This window comes from Mastigoproctus giganteus, chromosome 10, assembly GCF_048544385.1.
Source record: "Mastigoproctus giganteus isolate SK-2022 chromosome 10, ASM4854438v1, whole genome shotgun sequence".
Classification (NCBI taxonomy): domain Eukaryota; kingdom Metazoa; phylum Arthropoda; class Arachnida; order Uropygi; family Thelyphonidae; genus Mastigoproctus; species Mastigoproctus giganteus.
This window is the reverse complement of record NC_143584.1, coordinates 220,389,401-220,408,825: the sequence shown is the minus strand read 5'-3', so window position 1 is coordinate 220,408,825 and position 19,425 is coordinate 220,389,401. Positions and strand designations below refer to the sequence as shown.

Below are 19,425 nucleotides of genomic sequence, written 5' to 3'. Positions count from 1 at the left end.
CTGGTTGTTGAAGTGCCACCAAAAATGTTCAATTTTTACTTAATCCCCTGTTAAATTAAGAATTTTATCAGATGATTTATAATTTGCATTTTATGAATTCACTAATAAAATGTTGCCAAATTCTTTAGATAATGATGACATTAGACAATACTTTTCGTTTTGTGGGGGAAGTAAATCGTAGTAAGCAATGTAAAAGTAAAATGTTACTTGCGTAACAGTCCGATCCACGAATTATTCGTGCCGAACAGCTTAAACGCAAGCTGTAGGCAGTGGTGCATTGCAGACTGCAACTTATCGTAAATGTTATATGACACGTTATTATTTTTGGCTCCAGCAACCATTTCTTCATTTTATAACTCTCTTTTTTGCTCATTGTGTTACAATCAGTGTATTTTCTTGTCTTCGATTTAAATAACCGAACAAAGAACTTTAAATTCTAATAATTAGAGCTGATTATTAGGGATGCTCAAGTATAAAAATGTGACGCGAACTCCTCCCAAACAGAAGCGGCAAAGTAAGTAAATCTCACTTCAAATAGTAAATTGATAGAATGAGTAAAGATTTCAAAATTAAAATTTCTGTTTTTCGAATTATAAATAGAAGACCTCCTTAGAAAATTGCTGTGATGTTAAATATTTATGTTTATATGTGCAGTGCTGGTATTGTACCTTCGTGTACTTGATTCTGTGAATGCATACGTTCGCAAATAAAATTAATTAAGAAATAAGCTCCACAATTATTTCGTAGTTTAGACTTTGAAATAAAAAGCTTAATGCACAGAAAAATATAAAAATAGAATATACTTCATAGGGCCCAAAAAGTGAATATTTAGAAAATCAAAAAAAGAGTATTTTCCATTAAGACATTTTTCATTTCTTATATACAGTGCCTTCAGAACGACTTACTGCACTATTGGTGGCGTTTTATACTGTATTGCATTATGTACTGATAGCTGTTTCCTGTTGAGAAATATTGCCGTTTATTTGTGACGAGGAGCCAACACTTTTGCAGCTGTTTCAGTGGTATTGCAATCCAGTCAAAGGGAATAATGATACAAGAACAGCACAAACTTGCCGAAACAGTTATGGTATAAAGTTGTTGTGCAGAGGAGAGAGAGAAATCTTTATATGAATTAATAAAACTATGCGCTTCTGTAAAGTGTAAATGGGCTAATAAGACCCTATATTAAAAAAAAAAAAATCCATTTATACTCCACTGTTTTATTGTAAGAGATGAAAAGTGCTGAGTAAATAATTTAATACATTACTAATATTACTTATTAATTACTAAATTTCATTAATTAACCTAGCCGTAGTATTGCATTTCCTGACAGACTCAGTGGAAAAAATGTTTAATCTTGAAGAATTTATTGTTTGGAGATTAGCAATTGTTACTTTTGTACCCTTATTAATTACTGTTTTTATTCTTGTATGTACTGGTTTTTTTTTTTGGTTTTTTTCCCCATTTATATTGTTATTTATTTATTTATTTATACACTTCTCATCCACAAGACACATAGACCCTAGATAATGCTGAGAATTACAGAGAATCAATACAAAACAGTATTAATAAATACAAAATTAGTATTAAAATATATACAAAATTTGGATGAATTGCTCATAGTAATGAGCAATTTCTTGTATATAGATAATTTAAGTGTAAAATCAATTTTGTGATTATTCAATATCTGAAGGAAATGGAACAGAAGACTTCCAAGTAAGTGTTGAGTATGAGGGAAAGGCAGTGAAAATTAGTTTTATAACAAGAATTCAAGCAGGGTATAGTGAAAGATATTTGTTCAAGAAGAGGTGGAGAATCGATAATAGAGTTTGATATTGTAGACAAAAAGAGACCCATGGAGTTGTCGTCTGGAGTGAAGATGAACGATTCTGAAGCGATGACAGCTCCATAGTTTTGATGGTGCAAGGCTATTTTGAAAGCCTAAGAATTTAATAAATTTTATTTGAATTCTCTCAAATCTGTCAGAAGGATATTCTTGTTGTAGGAACTAAATATTATCACAGTAATCAAAAAATGGGAAGCTGCTTGCAGAGAAGAATTATAACTTTGTCACTCTTGAAAATCGAGGAAGAATGCTTAATTAATTCAAGAAGTTTGGAAGTCTGAGATATCACATAATCAATATGGGAAAAATGGATGACGATGACATCAAAATAGGACACCTGAGTCCTTGAATATATCAGTAATTGCAATTAGAGTTTCCAATATGATAATCAGTAAAGATGGAGGGTCTAACACAATTTGAGCAAAATCTACATAATTTACAATTTAATGGGGTTAGAAACAAGTTATTTTTATTGAGCCAGAGTGAGAGGGAATGAACACAGGATTGGAGTTCATTGCTGTCAGTTGAAGAATAAATAGGAATAGAAATAAATAGAAAATAATAAGAGTGGACCCAAGAGGAACATCTTGAGGAACACCTTGCCAAACAGTAAACAGTGTTTATGAAGTTCCATCAATTATTACGGATAGTTTAAGATTTCTAAGCAGTGAATCAAGCAAATCCAGTAAAGGGGATCATAGAACCATAAGATGAAAGCTTGAAGAGCAGAAGATCAATGTGAAATATCAAGAAAAAGCAAATCAATTTGATTTCCTTTGACCAAATTAGTTTGTAGGAAATGAGATGAGAGAACAAGGCCAGATTTGAAACAGCCGATTTCTTGGGAAGAAAATCATACTGATGATTATTGATAAAAGGGTGAAGGTAGGAACTAAGATATTTATAAAGTAGGAGTTCAAAAATTTTTGCAGTTATATTCAGTATAGTAATAGGTCAGTAGTTATTAGGCATAGCTTTCTCACCCTGTTTTTTATATATCAGGATGATATATAGGCCTGAGAGACAATGCAATGTCATTTACATTACTCTGGTGTGTATCATGCCAAGTTCAGTTTTTTGTGTATCGAAACACTGCTCTCCATCACAGTACTGTGTTTTCCACTACTCAGATGCTTCTCAGAGTTCACTCACATATGGGTATTATTATCCATATATGTGATAGAAAAGAATTCTGGTAAAATTTGGGGCCATGAACAGTAAATTCAGCTAACCCCAGTGAATTTTCATATGGTGAATGTCACAAGAATCTTGGAGGGGGCTAGAAATAAGATACGAATGACTTTATTTATATTACTATTTTATGTTAATAATATTCTAAATATATGCAGGCAGAATTAATTGATTTTTTTCACTGAAGTACATTAATTAATTTAAAAGTTTTTTTTTTTTTGCAAATATTGGCCTAATTTGTTTTGGTTCAAGTAATGTTGAAAAAATTTGTGCAATTAATACCTACACAAACTTAACACTGGCAGAGATTGTCACATGCTTATTGATTAGACTGGGGTTCAAGCCTGTCACCACCAAATACGGAGGATGCGAAAAGGTCAGGGAATGACCACTGCATATTCCAGGAGCAATATGGCCTTAGTTGCTAATGCTCCTAAAAACCAAATAACAACAACAACAGCAGAGATTGTTTCATGTTGCTATTTTATGTTACAAACATATTTCTGAAAATTTAATCAAATAATTAAACTTTTTTATTAAAATTCATGATTATTTTAGTGACCAAAAAAACATTTGCAAAATTTTAATCATTATTAAAAAAAAAAAAGGAAGAAATAAAATTAATGAGCTTTGCAATTTACTGGTAAAAGGTCAAGCATTAGTGTGCTCCAGATACAATTCAAAAACCCAATATGTTTTTCAAGGCGCCTCCGTAGCCAGGAGCAGCAGTGCGTAGCACACGCTCCTTGATTAGACTGGGGTTCGAGCCCGTGACCACCAAATACGGAGGATGTGGAAAGGTCAGGGAATGACCACCGCATATCCCCGGAACAATATGGCCTTAGTTGCTAATGCTCCTAAAAACCAAATAACAAACATAACAAACAAATGTTTTTCAAACATAAAAGTTGAAATCTGGGGCTTCTCAAGCTATTGATATCGTTCATGTTACAAAATAACGTGATGCTACTGCTAGGTTAATGCAAGACTATGTTAGCAATTGAATGATTTTGTATAAAGTCTGTTATGAAATTTCAACAACACTGAAATTAGATTTTCTATGTTTTAAAAATCTCTGATTGGGGGGGGGGGGAAGCTAGTGAAGGCAATCCAGACATTTTTTTCACTTAAAATGGACATTTTCTAAATTGCTTTGTAACTAAAAATTTGTAAAATTTTAATATCCAGTACCCCCCCCCCCCTAACTGTGGCCAACGACCGGTTTTTGCTTGAATCCCTCCCAAAGTCATGTAAAAACATAACCTTTTTTCACTAAATAAAAATGAAAGTCGATTAAAAACATGACCCCTCTTATAAGTGTTTTTTTTTCTTCTAATTACAACTATTTTTCTCAGTTCACGTCCTTCACACAACCTTCTGTTCATCATGTAGTGTTAACATTAAGGGTACCAGATACTAAATTTCAGCCAAAAAATCAATTTGCTAAATGCTATTTATTAGCATAAAAAAATTATACAGAGTCTTTTGTGGTAATTGTTTATATGTATATATTTCTGATTTTCAGTCTAGGGCACAACACCATAGTTAAAAACATCATGGTATGTGTATGCCGACCAGATCTTCTGGCAACCGAAGTGTAATACTTCGTTGTAATGCAACATTATAATGAAGTGGCCTGCTGTTGTAAATACAAAATTAGGATACCCTGAAAAAGTGGAAAGATAACTTTAGTTGTGTCATTCCAGTAGTACAGATTTTATTCACCATATATTTTCTCTCAATAGCAGTATTAGTTCCTGCTAAGTGTAATACTTATTTTGCTATCTCTTTTAAATTTTCTTTATTCACTTCATTTTTGAAAAATGCAAAAATACACCCACCCATATATCAGGCAGCATAATTTTGTTGTCCCCTTCTGTAATCAACAATATTTAAATACATTGGAAAATGTCTAATTGCCCAAAAATGAAGAATAAAAATACACGTCACTGAATATTGTGTACCACTGTGACTGGGTAGCTAAACCATGGATAGATGAATTACTGATAAGAAAAGAAACAGTTTTACCATACAATAAATAATAATTCTGAAGGGGAATGATATGAATTTTATTACAAAATTCTAAATCCTATTAATTGCACTTCTGTATCTTCATAATAGATGGAAGTTTGACCTTTTGTACAAATGGTCAAAAAAAAGTGGGATTAAAGTAGTCTACTAAGTATTCAAATAGTCTAAAGAAACCTTAGACTACTTCAGATTTAAATTTTTTCTAAATTGATGATATTTGTGCATAGTTGGGTAATTTAAGAAAAAAATCCCATCTCTACAATTGATCTCCTGTAAATAAAATCCATATTGCCATCTTTAATTTCGTTTATCTGGAACAGTAGACATGAGATGTGTCGGCTTGAAGAGGTAATACAAAAATAAAATACACAACCAATTAGCAAATGGTAGATGCACTTGGCCATTTTGGTAAGAGTTGACTTAAGGAACCTTTTATCCCCTACAGAAAACATTTCCATAGCTTCTGTATGATTGGGTGATAACTTTACAATCATACTATGATTTTCTGCTTTCATTGTTTTTTACTAATCATAACAGACATTGTTGTCAGTCAAACTTTATGTGAAATTAAATTATTTAATCTATCAAATGACACTAAAATTTTAAAAGAAGTTGTTTAAAAATATAAGACCTATACACATACATATAATATATCATAAGCTACAGGGAAAGTAATTAGTTGCTCATATACCACTGGCAAAACTACCATACAGCCAGGTCTGCCACTCTTGGGATGAGAAGTGTCTGGGAGAGGGGATCTGGTGGCTAGTATCATATGGTTTTTAATGAGAGCAGGGGTCCAATTGCATATCTCATGGAAAGGGAGCAGAATTTGTAGTTTTGCTATTGTGATATATTAAAGTAGGCAATCTTAATATTCAATTGAAGTAATGTTTTTCTTTGTTTAAAAATACAGTTGAACTTGGTTATAATGAGCACGGAAATAACGAGATCATGGCTGTAATGAGAAAAAAGCTATAATGATTTTAATTTACGTGTATTTCCATACAAATTTGTTTGGATATACCGAACAAATTTTGGTAACTGTGCAAACATTCTTAATTGCTCAGATAGTCAGAAAAACCCAATTCTTGGAATAGACAAAAATGAAAAGGGCGACTTAGCTTTGTGACCACCTGCATCGGATTAGTGGCTGGTTTATGACCTTGTCCTCCGGGGATGGGAGTTATACAGTAGTTCATTGGCGTTTCGCTTGTCGCATTACCCTATTTACAGATTGTCTTGTATTCACTAAACCATAAATTTATTTTGGGACTTCTAAAAATTTTGGAAACGGGACTTCTAAGAATGTTATATGCATTTCAGGACTTCTAAGAAATTTGTATGCAGATAACTTTATCATTTTAAAGTAAAATCAGTTAGAAACGAATCATTCCTCCGGAAACATGTCTACTAACAAAAGAAAGTGTCTCTCGATTTGCAAAAAAGTCTAAATTATTCGTGAGTTAGAACATGGTGCAAAAAATGTTGAAGTGTGTAAAAAGTTTTCTTTGTCCTCTTCAAGTGTATTGACATTGTGGAAGGATAAAGAGGTTTACATATCGGCACTGGAAAAGAACATAACTGAAAAAATAAAAAAAATTTAGAAAGTGCAAGGTTACAAACGGTGAGGAAGTATTGCTTCAATGGTTCATCACACAAAGAAGTGCTGGAATTTCAATAACAGTCTGACCTTGAAGGCTCAAGCTGAAAAATTTGTTAAACAATTTAGATGCAACAATTTTGTGTGTAACAGTGGTTGGCTGAATCAATTTAAAAACCAACATAAAAATCATTTATGAAAAAATTAGTGGAGAGTCTTGTTCTGCAGATCCAATAATGGCAAATGAATGGATTGACTGTGTTTGGGCAGAAATCAGGAAAGATTTCAATGACATCTACAGCAGTTGTGCTACTGCAACAGGATCTAGAAAACTTGGGCAGATGGGCTGAGAAGTGGCAACTGAAGTTTAACTGACAAATGTAAAGTACTGCATATGGGTAGAAGTAACTCCAGAGGAACGTACTAACTGTATGGTACTACACTTAGGGTGGTAGAAAATGAAAAAGACCTGGGAGCGATTGTGCAGTCATATGTGATGTTTTCTGACCAATGCAGACAGGCTGCCAGAGCTGGTTGTGGAGTATTGTCAATGATATACAAGAATTTTGCTATCAGAGAAAAGGAGGTGATTATCCCTTTGTATAAGGCAATGATCAGGCCATGCCTTGATTACTGCATACAGTCCTGGAGACCTCATTTTAGGAAGGATGTAGAGTTGCTTGAGTGTGTACAGAGAAGGGCAACAAGATTGGTGAGGGGAACAAAGGGGTTCTCTTACCAAGAAAGGTTTCAGTTCTGCAAATTATGGTGGCTGGAGACTAGGCACCTGTGAGGTGATCTGATTGAGGTGTATAAGGCTTTGAATGGATTGAGCACACTGAATTCTGATAGAATTCTTCCACTTGCTCAGATTACGAACCTGAGGGGGCATAAATTCAAAATGAGGAAAGATAGTTGTAGAAAAAATGTGCGGAAATTTGCCTCTAGCCACCTGGTGGTTAATTGCTGGAACAAACTTTCATCTGTCATTGTGGAAGTTGATAGCTTAAATAAATTCAAGGAGGAACTGGACAAACTTTTAGAAGGAATGGTTGTGTGAAATTGGTTTTTTTTTTTGGCTGATGCTACATAAGCTCATATGCTTGCTTTCTTGTATCACATGCCTCTATTACTACTACTATTACAACGCCGACAAAACAGGACTTTTTTATAATTTGACACTTGAGAATACATTTAAATTTAAAGAGGAAAATATGTTGGTGGAAAAAAATCAAAGGTCCCCGACGGTGCTTGTATGTGCAAATATGACCAGAACTGATTAAAAAAAAAAAACTTTATCGGAAAATCGTTAAAATAGTGTTTAAAAAATGTAAGGAAACTTCCTGTGGATTACACTGCAAACAAGAAAGCGTGGATGACTTCGGATATTTTTTGGCAATACGTAAATGATTGGAAAACGGAGCTATCAAAAAGAAGAAAAATATTTTATTGTTAGTTGATAACTATCCTGCACACCCCCAGATCAAAATTTGTCCAACATTAAGCTAGTGTTTCTGCCTCCCAATGCGACATCAATTTTACAACCATAGGTGCAATCAATAGTTTGAAGGTATTTTATGAAAGGTTTCTAGTTCTACATCTGATCAGTCAAAGAGAACAGAAACTTACCAAGTCTATATCGATATCGGATGTTATAAATTTATTAAATGATGCATGGAACAGCGTTACTTCGACAACCATATCGAATTGCTTCAAGGAATCGAAATTAAATTCAAATGAAATTTCAATTGTAGATGAAGAAGATGGAAATGAAGAAAACAACTTACCATTATCCAAACGGTTGCTACGTAACAACGTTGTAGGTTTTAATACAGATAACATCCATGAATTTGTATGAGTCGATAACTTATTAACTAGTGGTCTTCCTGCAGAGAGGGACATTGTAGATGCTGTGCTCAACAAAGATGATAATGATGATGGTAAAGACGATTGTGATGATTGATATGATGACAATTGAAAATGAATCAAAATCAGTGCCGACAATCTTACAAGCTCAAGGTGCAATGGACACATTAGTCGGTTTTTTGAAGGAACTGAGGCAAGTAATGAGACTTTTAACGCATTGAGTGTTTTAAGGGGGAACTTAAGAAATATCAAAGTGAAATCTTTAAAACAAACATCAATTTTAAGATTCATAAATAAAGACTAATTGAAATTGTGTTTATTATTTAATAGTATTGTTTTTAATTACAGAGAAATAAATTGTGTTTAGTATTAAGTGTATGGTTTTAAAATTACAGACAAATAAATTGTTTAATATTAAGTGATTTGTAGTTTATACAAGCATATTAATACAAATAATATGTAGGTATATACTTATATTATTTTTCTCTAATATTTCTTTTGTTTTTTGAATCTATCTTTTTATCAAGCTATTGAGAATTTTAAAAAATAGGAGGTAGATTTAACTCATCACTGATATAAAGTTTTCATTGTTTAACGGCTCCAGGGTTTCCCCATCTCCACTATCATCACTGATATAGTGAGTAATGGTTATAACGAGGAAATCTTGTCAGTCCCTTGGTGCTCATTATAACCAAGTTAAAATTTAGTTTGTGTATACTTCAGGATGTTTGTATGACACATGGAGTGTGCATTAATGAATTCATTATTATGTCAATCACACACACACACACACACACATACATTTATGGCTGTAGTATTTAGTTAACAATAATTTTAATTATTTATGTTTTCTTGTTTTAACAAGGAAGCAAGCAGCTTAGTATTAGCTGTATGGTGCAAGGAAGCCTTGGACTTTTTCTACACTGAGGCAAAAAAAATAAAACCTATTTGACCTTCTTCTCATGTAGGTATCTATCCAGCTGAGCTTTGAATTTCCCCCAACTCAGCTGGATAGATACCTACATGAGGTATCTTTTAAATTTTGATTTGCATCAGGTTGCACAAATTTAAACTTTGGTTTCAATTTGTATTGTTACATAAGATAGTAAATGGACACAAGGACATGGAAGTAGAGGTAAAAACAGAATTAGACAAAGTTTGATTCTGCTTTTATATCTTTTCTTAAATTCATCTTTTATAATTGAACTAATTTTCAATTTTTATTATGCTTTATTTCTTGACAGATATGGTTACTGTTTTACTACTCTCATACTGTTTTATGCTATATAGAGATAACGATAAAAAAAGTTTTTGCAACCTGTACTTTTTTTAAGAGTAATAAATTTTACTTTATTGTTAATAATCTAGTTTTGCTTGTAGATAAGGAACTTAAATTCATAGTTTAATTATTGTAATTAAGCAAAATTATTTAATTACAAAGTAGTTAGCTCTGTAACCACATTACTGATATAAAAATGTATGTGTAGCAAGGAGTCTATTCTATGTAATTTGGACAATTTTTTTTATAAATGTATCGTATATTAATATGTTTATTATTTAAATTTAGATTTTATGTTATTATAGTTTTGTATTTGCACAAAATGAAGCTCCAAGATGAAAAGAGGAAAATGTCAAATAATTTAAGTATGTATCAGATACTTGTTCAAAAGGTGCAAGTCATAATGTATGGGTGTTCACGTGTTCTACTTGGCTGATGGTCATCTGTTGTGAAGTCATCTGTCAGCATATTGATTTTTGACGAAAGGAGGTCATCACATTTCACATATTAAGTTGCTTTTTCTTGTTAGTTTCTTGAAACTTCGGGTTAAAAAATTCTCAAACTTAGTCAAACATTAAACAAATGTCTTTGTGAAAATGAGAAAAAATAATTATGCTAATTGTTTTCTGCAGGATTATATAAATAGTCTATATACTATAATTAAAATTGAGTAATATACTGCATACACGCTTTTAATTATTAATAATCAAGGTAAATATTAATGATCAAATTAAATGTAATTAATTATAGTTAATATAAATTAACAAATAATTATTATATATTTTATTAATTATTAATACTTAAATAAATTATTAATAATTACTGAGGAAAGAATTATTCTTTTAGAAAGTTACTTCTATGTGAATATGAATATATACAAGATATAAAGAATATAGTTTAATTCATAAGTCTTTTCTAGAAAGCACAGCACTTCCTATTGGTTGAAAAAAGGATTAATAATACTATGAGCAGTAAGCATTGAAATTGACATAAAAAATCTTTTAGTTCTACAACTTAGTATGTTTCTGTACTTATTTATTTCTATTTAAGTAGGTGCTAATTATAACATTGCATAATGTTATAATTAGTATCTACTTAAATAGAAATTATAACATTGTATAATGTCATAATTAGTATCCACTTAATATTACTAGTGGCAAATGATGCAAGAAAGCAAGCTTATACAGTGACTTCCTTCCTTTTGTTGTGACAGACAGCAGCTTTGAAAGTGAGGTGTTGGACATTACAAGATCTGCTGAGATTTAAAACAAGTACATGGGCTGTGCTAGGGTTAATAATAACAAGTGCATGTAAACTTGTAAACATTAGCATTAGCATTAGCATTAGTAGAGGCATATGATGCAAGAAAGCAAGCTTATTCAGCATCAGCCAAAAAAAAAAAAAAAAAAAAACAACCACTACTCCCATTTCACCCCTCAATTCGTTCGAAATACCTGTCCAGCTGAGCCTTAAATTTGTTTAGGCTATCAACTTCAACAACAAGCGATGGAAGTCTATTCCACAAACCAACTGCCCGCTGGCTAAAGGCGAATTTCCGCACATCTGGCCGACATCCGTCCTTCCTCAATTTGAATTTATGCCCTCTCAGGTGATTATTCTGAGCAAGAGGAAGAATCCCATCGGCATTGAGCATGCTTAAGCCATTCAAAGCCTTGTACACCTCTATCAGATCACCTCAGCGATGCCTAGTCTCCAGGCTCTGTAATTTGCAAAACTTAAGCCTTTCTTCGTAAGAGCAACCCTTTGTTCCATTCACTAATCTTGTTGCCCTTCTCTGTACTCGTTCCAGCAGCTGTACATCCTTCTTGAAATGAGGCCTCCAGACCTGTATACAGTACTCAAGGTGTGGCCTGACCAATGCCTTATACAAGGGAATAATCACATCCCTGTCCCTGCTAGAAAAATTCCTGTATATCATTGACAAGACACCATGAGCTACTCTTGCAGCTCGTCTGCACTGCTCAGAGAACTTCATATCTGCCTGCACAATTACCCCCAGGTCCTTTTCATTCTCTACCACTGTCAGCGTAGTACCACAGAGTTGATACGTTGATCTGGGGTTACTGTTTCCCATATGTAGTACTTTACATTTGTCAATGTTAAACTTCATTTGCCACCTCTCAGCCCATCTGCTCAACCTTTCCAGATCCTGTTGCAGCAGCATAGTATCAGTAGTGTCCTTAACAACCCTGCCAACCTTTGTATCGTCTGCAAACTTGGACATTAAGCCTGATACACCATCATCAATATCATTTATAAATACAGAAAACAACAATGGACCCAACACTGAACCCTGAGGAACTCCACTAATAACATTAGTCCACGTTGAGCAGTGTCCATTGATTACCACTCTCTGTCTTCTGCCACTCAACCATCCCTTTATCCATAGCAGCAATTTGCCTCGAATGCCACACTTCTCCAATTTGTGCAGCAGTCTTACATGCGCAACAGTATCAAAAGCCTTTCTAAGATCCAAATATATAATATCAAAGTTATTCCCCGCATCCAGTTCTTTTGTGACTACATCATAGTATCCAATCAAATTGGTCAGACAAGACCTGCCCTTAACAAACCCATGCTGTGTCTGAGCTATAACTGAATTCTTGTCCAGATGATCCTGCAGTGCTTCTTTAACCAGTGCCTCCATTAATTTTCCTGGAACCGAAGTTAAACTAACAGGTCTATAACTACTTGTGTCAGCCTTTGATCCTCCTTTGTGAATTGGGGTTACATTTGCACATCTCCAGTCCATGGGTACCTCCCCTGAGTCCAAAGAAGCTCTCATAATTATGGCTAGGGGTTTGCTTACTTCCTTTGCTGCCTCCTTTAATATAACTGGATAGATCCCATCCACCCCGGGTGCCTTTTTTATGTTTATCCTCAACAATTTCTCCTCCACTTTCCTCTCAGTTATTAGAAAATCATCTAGCTCACTGCCAATGTTTACTTCACCTACGACATTCCCCTTCCTGAATAACTCCTCATGTGTGAATGTAGATGCAAAATACTCGTTTAGATTGTTAGCCACCTGAGCTGGATCCTCAACTGTTGAACCATCAACATCCAGTGGACCAATCTGATTCATCCCTTTCCTTCTTGAGTTTAAATAGGTAAAGAACTGTTTTCTGTTTTTCTTTGCATCCTTTGCCAAGGATTTCTCATAATCTGCCTTTGCCTGCCTAATCATAATCTGCCTTTTGCCTGCCTAATCTTAAGAGAGGCGGCAAGCGAGTGCATTGAACCATTGAGGCTAATTATGCGAGCATCATTAGACTCTGGGGAGATTCCCTTGGATTGGAAAAGTGCAAATGTATCTCCCATACATAAGGGTGGCTCTAAAAGTGAAGTTGGAAATTATCGACCTGTCAGTCTGACTTCAGTAGTAGGGAAAATCATGGAGGCAATGATCAAGGGTGGAATTCAGGATCATTTGGATCGAATTGAAATTCTCAAGGATACTCAGCATGGTTTCGTAAAGGGAAAATCATGTTTAACAAATCTGGTTCGCTATTTCGAAAGGGTCACTCACGAGCTGGATTTAGGGAATAATTTCGACATTGTTTATTTAGATTTCAGCAAAGCTTTTGACTCAGTCCCACATGAGCGGTTGCTTTATAAGCTGGAACAGGTTGGAATCACTGGGAAAATCCTTAAATGGATAGAAGGATGGCTTCAGGGCAGGAGGCAGAGGGTTGTGATAAATGGCTATTCCTCAGATTGGGTTGATGTAAGAAGTGGGGTTCCCCAAGGATCAGTATTAGGACCACTGTTGTTTTTAATTTTCATAAACGACATTGATGAAGGGATAGAGGGCGTGATGTCTAAATTTGCAGATGATGTTAAAATTGGTAGAGTAGTTAATGATCACTGTCAAGCTGAGCTTCTTCAGAGAGACCTAGATAGACTTCAGGAATGGTCAGAAAAATGGCAGCTGTGCTTTAATCCAACAAAGTGTAAGGTATTACACCTGGGAAACAGTAATCCCAAAAAAACTTATTCACTTGGTGGAGTTCAACTAAAGCCAGTACTGGAGGAAAGGGACTTGGGTGTTACGATACGGTCAGACATGAAATTCTCTGAGCATTGTAAACAGGTTGCAAGGAAGGCCCATGGTGTCCTATCAATGATCTATCGAACTTTTGCAAGTAGAGATAGGGACGTGATAATCCCATTATATAAGGCTTATGTTAGACCACACTTGGAATACTGTGTTCAAGTATGGAGACCGCACCTAAAGAAAGACATTGAGCTTCTTGAAAGGGTGCAAAGAAGGGTAACTCGCCTGGTGAGATCGGCAAAAGGGCGTCCTTATGAAGAAAGACTTCGAATATGTGGGTTGCAGAGTTTGGAAACTAGACACCTTAGAGGAGATTTGATTGAGGTGTTTAAGGCTCTGAGAGGCATCAGTAAAATGAATGAGGACAAAATTTTCAAGATTACAAATGATGCTAGAACTAGGGGACATAAATTCAAGTTACGGGGGGAAATGTTTAGATTGGATTGCAGGAAGTTCTATTTTAGCCAGCGAGTTATAAATTACTGGAATAAGTTGCCTTCATGGGTGGTAGAGGCCGACAGTTTGGGGAAATTCAAAGGTCATCTGGATAGTACTTTCGGGTAAGGGAAGCACATAGGATGATAGGTTTAATTTCCTTTTTATATATTTTTTATTTTATTAATTATTATTATTTAGTTATTTATTTATTTATTTATTTTTTTGTTTTTATCATTGTTTTGTTCGGATTTATATTTTTTTTATTTTTTTATTTATTTATTTATTTATTTTATTTATTTATTTTTTTTTTTGGCTGGTGCAGCATAAGCCATAGGCTTTCTTGCACCATGCGGCCGTTACTAATACTAATACTAATCTCCTTTGTGACTTGGTTACAGACCAACTTATATCTATCATAGGCTTCCACGTCACCCATTAATTTGTATGTATCCCATGCATTTTTCTTCTCTGCCATATGTCTCATTAGTTCATCTGACAACCATTTAGGCCTGAACCTTGAACAATATTTCTTGGTTGGTATATAAAGCCTGGTAGCTTCCAAGATTAGTTCCTTGAATGCTTCCCATTTTGAATTTGCTGTTGGTAACATCATCAGTTGGTCCCACTGTATAGAATTTAAATACTGTCTCAGACCATCATAGTCGCCTTTACGAAAGCAAAAACCATTCCCTTTACCTCTGATGGTAGTTACCTCCTTGAGTAAATCCCACTTCAGCACACTGTGATCACTGCCACCCAGTGGTTCATTTATCTGCAGATTCCTAATGCATGAAGAATCACTACTGATAATCAGATCAAGAGTATTACTTCCTCTTGTTGCCTCCCGAACATGCTGGTGTAGAAAACAATCATCCAATAAATCCACAAAAGCCTTGCTAGTGTGTGAGTGACCAACCCACAAATTCCAGTCAATATCTGGGAAATTAAAATCCCCCCATTATAAGACTCTCTGATTTACTGGCCCATTCTATTTCCCTGTACAGTATCTTATTATACTCATCAGAGTCATTAGGCCTATAGCACACTCCTACTCTCAATTTTGATTTACCTATGCTTATGTCACACCAAACTGACTCAACACTGCACTGTCCAGCGATGTCAACTGGCTTCACTTTCTTGGATTTTATGTGTTTTTTAACTAATAGCATAACCCCTCCTCCCTTCCTATCCTGTCTATCCTTTCTGTAGACGTTGTACTCCCCAAGAACTATAGGAGTGGAATAAACAAATTTGATGAATTTGAATTACTGATTAAGTTGTCAATGCACAAATAGGAATATCTGAAACATGGTGAAACTTAAATTTGAATATGGCCAGTACAATGTGTACAGAAAAGTAAACAAGATGGGGGTAAGTCCTGCACTTAGTTAAAGAGTGCATAGAATCTAAGTCAGTACACTCAGTCAATGGGGAAAAAAAAGAGATTGAGTGTCTTATACGACTAATGACTGAGATGAGTATAAATTAAGTGTATCCCATCCCTGTAGAAGCAGTCTCTCCTGTTAACAAGCATAGACCACACTGAGAAAAATCCTACCCCATGAGTTTTGCACAATCTCTCCAGGGCCGAATTGATTGACAAGGTTTTCATCATATGCTCTCAACTATCATGTCTAGATAGAATTGCAAATTCCTTCAAATTTAACCCTAACTCATGAAATTTTTTTTTCAATATTGACTGTACTTGTTAAGTAATTACAGATCATAATGTGTTACTTGGTGCCCCTGATTTAGCAGATCTTGATTTCTAGGCTTATCCAAAGTATATTAGTTGGATAAAGTTTTTGAGACAACAGTACATTGTGCATTTTTTTATTCACTGTCTTTTGAGAATCCAGTTTCTTGCCGTGAATGTTGCTACTTTTGTCTGCTAATGTACTACCATCTCTAATACAATTACAGTATGTTTTTTCTTGAATATTTTATTTAATTTATGTAATGCTTGGTTCATTATTTATGTTTCCATTGTTAATGAAGTTTTTATGGTTCTTTTCCTTTAAGTTGATGATTGGTTTTGTTTTGTATGCAAATTTATTTGGTTTTTAGTTATTTTGAATTTGATTTGTCTTACTCTATTTCTTTTCTTATTCTAGTATACATTTTACCCACAGTTTAAATGGTTTGCATCTTGAGTGTTTATAAGGATGTGTAAGAATGTCTGTTCATTTGGTTTTGTTTTGCCTATCTCTTCACTGATGAGAACTGATAAGATTTGAAACAGCTGTATGGAGAGTGGCAGTTGGTTTCTGTGTTTTAGCAATCCATAACCTGGTTACTTGGTGTCACTGATTTAGCAGGTCTTGATCTCTAGGCTTGTCCAAAGTATATTTAGCAGGATTGAATGTGATATCATGCAGTCAAGGTGATTTAATTTGGCAATAGGTAACGTGTTAGTCATTTGATTTTTTAATAAGTACGATAGTGTTTTCTCTACAAAATATATTTTGTAAGTACCTTCATATAATGTCATTTCTATACTATATTATAAATCAGGTTATTTGATATAAAAATAAATCCTTTTCATAATAAAATATATACAAGGTTTCACTTTAAAGGTGGTGCCTTGGTGTAGCTCACTTATTTTTAGGTTAAAGCTATTTGTTTTCTAAACATTTTTTGTCATATTTGGACCAAAATTTTTGAATTTGATGTTGAAATTTGATTAAATATTACTTGATACTTAAATCAAATTTTATGATTTCTAAATTTAAATTTTGCTTAATCAGTGGGAAAGTTATTCCCCATCCTCAATTTAGTCTAAAAACATTCATTAGTATACTTCTGAAGTACTGTAAACATAAATTATTTTTATTTGAATAAAATTCAAAACAATCACAATTGTTTTAGCATGAGTTCAGGTGACACAGCAGTTAATCAAGCAAAATTTAAATTTAGAACTACTAAAAAATAGCAAAAATTTAACTGTAATACTTAAGTCAATTTTAACATCAAATTCAAAAATTTCAGCCCAAACACAACAAAAAAGGTTCAGATGCAAATAGCCTAAACCTAAAAATAAGCAAGATAAAACCTGATGACTTTTACTTGAAACACTCTATATAACTGAAATTAATTGGAGACCAAAAAAATCAGTCACTCAGTTAAATATTCAGTTGAAATTCATTCAATGGAAAAGTATGATGAAACTCAAGCAGTTGCTCTTGACATTAAGGCTTTTGAACATGTTTGGCATAAAGATCTGCTAAATTTCTTCCATGTTATGATTTGCCAACTGTTACAAAAAACAGTTGGCAAACCAAAATTAAAAAAATTTTGGGTTTTCACTCTCAGTTTTACTTTTCTTTTAAATAGCTACTCACTCTGTAGAAATCTCGAATCCATCCTGCCATAGAATATTGTTCCCACATCTGGGGTGGTGCTCCCATAACCTCTCTTATGCTTCTAAACTTTGTTCAAAACAGGTTAGTTAGTTTAATTAATGATCAATCTCTTTCAAAGTCTCTTCACTCTGTCTCATAGACATTCTATTTCTGATGTGCCTTTTCTATAGATACTTTCATGGGTGCTGTTCTTCTGAATTGGGTTCTATATCCCTCCCTTCTTCCTTTTACTGTCTGACTTCAGATTCACAGAACCAACTTTTCTTCTTTGTTTTTTTCTTCAACTTCCATTTTCTGGAACAACTTCCTGTCATGCATCTTTCCTGAAAATTACAATCTACAGAAATTCAAGTCTGATGTCAACAAATATCTTTCATCTTCTCAACCTTAAACCCATGCATGGTGCTAAGTACTATAGTTTCCAATAAACTTTCGTGTTTAGGGTTTTCATAAGAAGGAGAAAAAAAAAAAAAAAAAACATTATCATTGTTATTAGCCATATGGTACAAGGAAGCCTGAGGCTTATGCTGCACCAGCTGAAAAAAAAAAAAAAATTCTGAATTACCCTGGAGAGAGAGAGAGAGAGAGAGAGAGAGAGAGAGAGAGAGAGAGAGAGAGAGAGGAATCACCAAGAAAGAGAAGAATGATGATATCCAGCTCAGGACCCTGGGTGTGCCAAGCCCATACTCACCAAATGTGAGGCCTTGGGATTAAATTAAATAATATAAGGATTATACCAAAAGTAATGAACAGTGTGAGCAGTGCATCAATTGAGGTTTGAAGCTGCTTGTGATAAATTCCTGTGGGTCCTTTTGCAATTTTGTCACCTGAGCTATTTTTAAGCAATTGAGTTATGGTCTACCCTCCTGGAACAGCCCACTTTGACATCACTAGAACTCTTGATCAATCATTTTCATTAATAGCATTAGTTGTGTTTTGTGGCTGCCAGGAGTAGTCACACACCCTGTTAAGATCTATAACCTCATTTACTGAATACTCATTTTTAGATGCATGAGATTTGATTTCAGATATGGCAAGCTTTGTTCCTAATTTTACGTATGGTACTTCAATACGAAATTTCATTGACTTTACTGCTTTCTTTTCTGAACCAACCCCTATTCAATACCCTTCCATCAGTGTAATTAAAATGTAATCATTTTACACACAATTTTTGCCTTCCTTTTACTCCAAGATTTTCATCCATAGTTCTTTTCCTTTTATTTTATAAATTTATTGATATTTCTATGGCCTTTTATACTGTAAGTTGATTAATTTTATTTGCCTGAGCAGTTTCAATCCTCCTTTGCTCTTACTTAGTTCTTACTTCATTAAAACTCAACTCTTAGCTTATTTATTTTTAGAGACATCATTGTGTAGACTTGCATCAGATATTGGACTCTGTGGAGGTCATAATAATAATGTTCAGCAACTTCCTGATGTCATTGTATAATGGATTTAGGGATTGGTAATGATGACAGTATGATTTATTAGTACTTGTACTGTTATAACAATTATTTCTTATGTTCTGTTTCTTCCATACAGGCCTCTTACAAAAATCATAAATGATAACTTGTTTTTAGTAATTCACAAAGAAACAGGAATTTTTTTTACCCTATCCACTAAAGATTTCATAGGTTCTTAGAAACCCATTTTTAAGTGTTGATGTGGACAAAATATTTATCATGTAAAAACTGGTAGTAATAAATGTCATTCCTCATTTTAGTACTGTTT

The 19,425-nt window shown here is 33.9% G+C and overlaps 1 protein-coding gene across 8 annotated transcripts in view; it reads left to right on the top strand.

Annotated features, from left to right (window-relative positions):
- Nucleotides 1-215: 215 nt before the first annotated feature.
- The window catches only part of Synd (protein kinase C and casein kinase substrate in neurons protein Synd), a 262,630-nt gene continuing 243,420 nt past the window's right edge, over nucleotides 216-19,425 (top strand). For 4 of the 8 annotated variants that reach the window (XM_090383311.1, XM_090383314.1, XM_090383317.1 and 1 more), the window contains exon 1: nucleotides 218-514. The gene's annotated coding sequence lies outside the window, so the exon portion shown is untranslated. Of the gene's footprint in view, nucleotides 515-19,425 lie in introns of all 8 variants that reach the window. The other 4 variants (XM_090383323.1, XM_090383321.1, XM_090383322.1 and 1 more) reach the window with 3 other exon arrangements.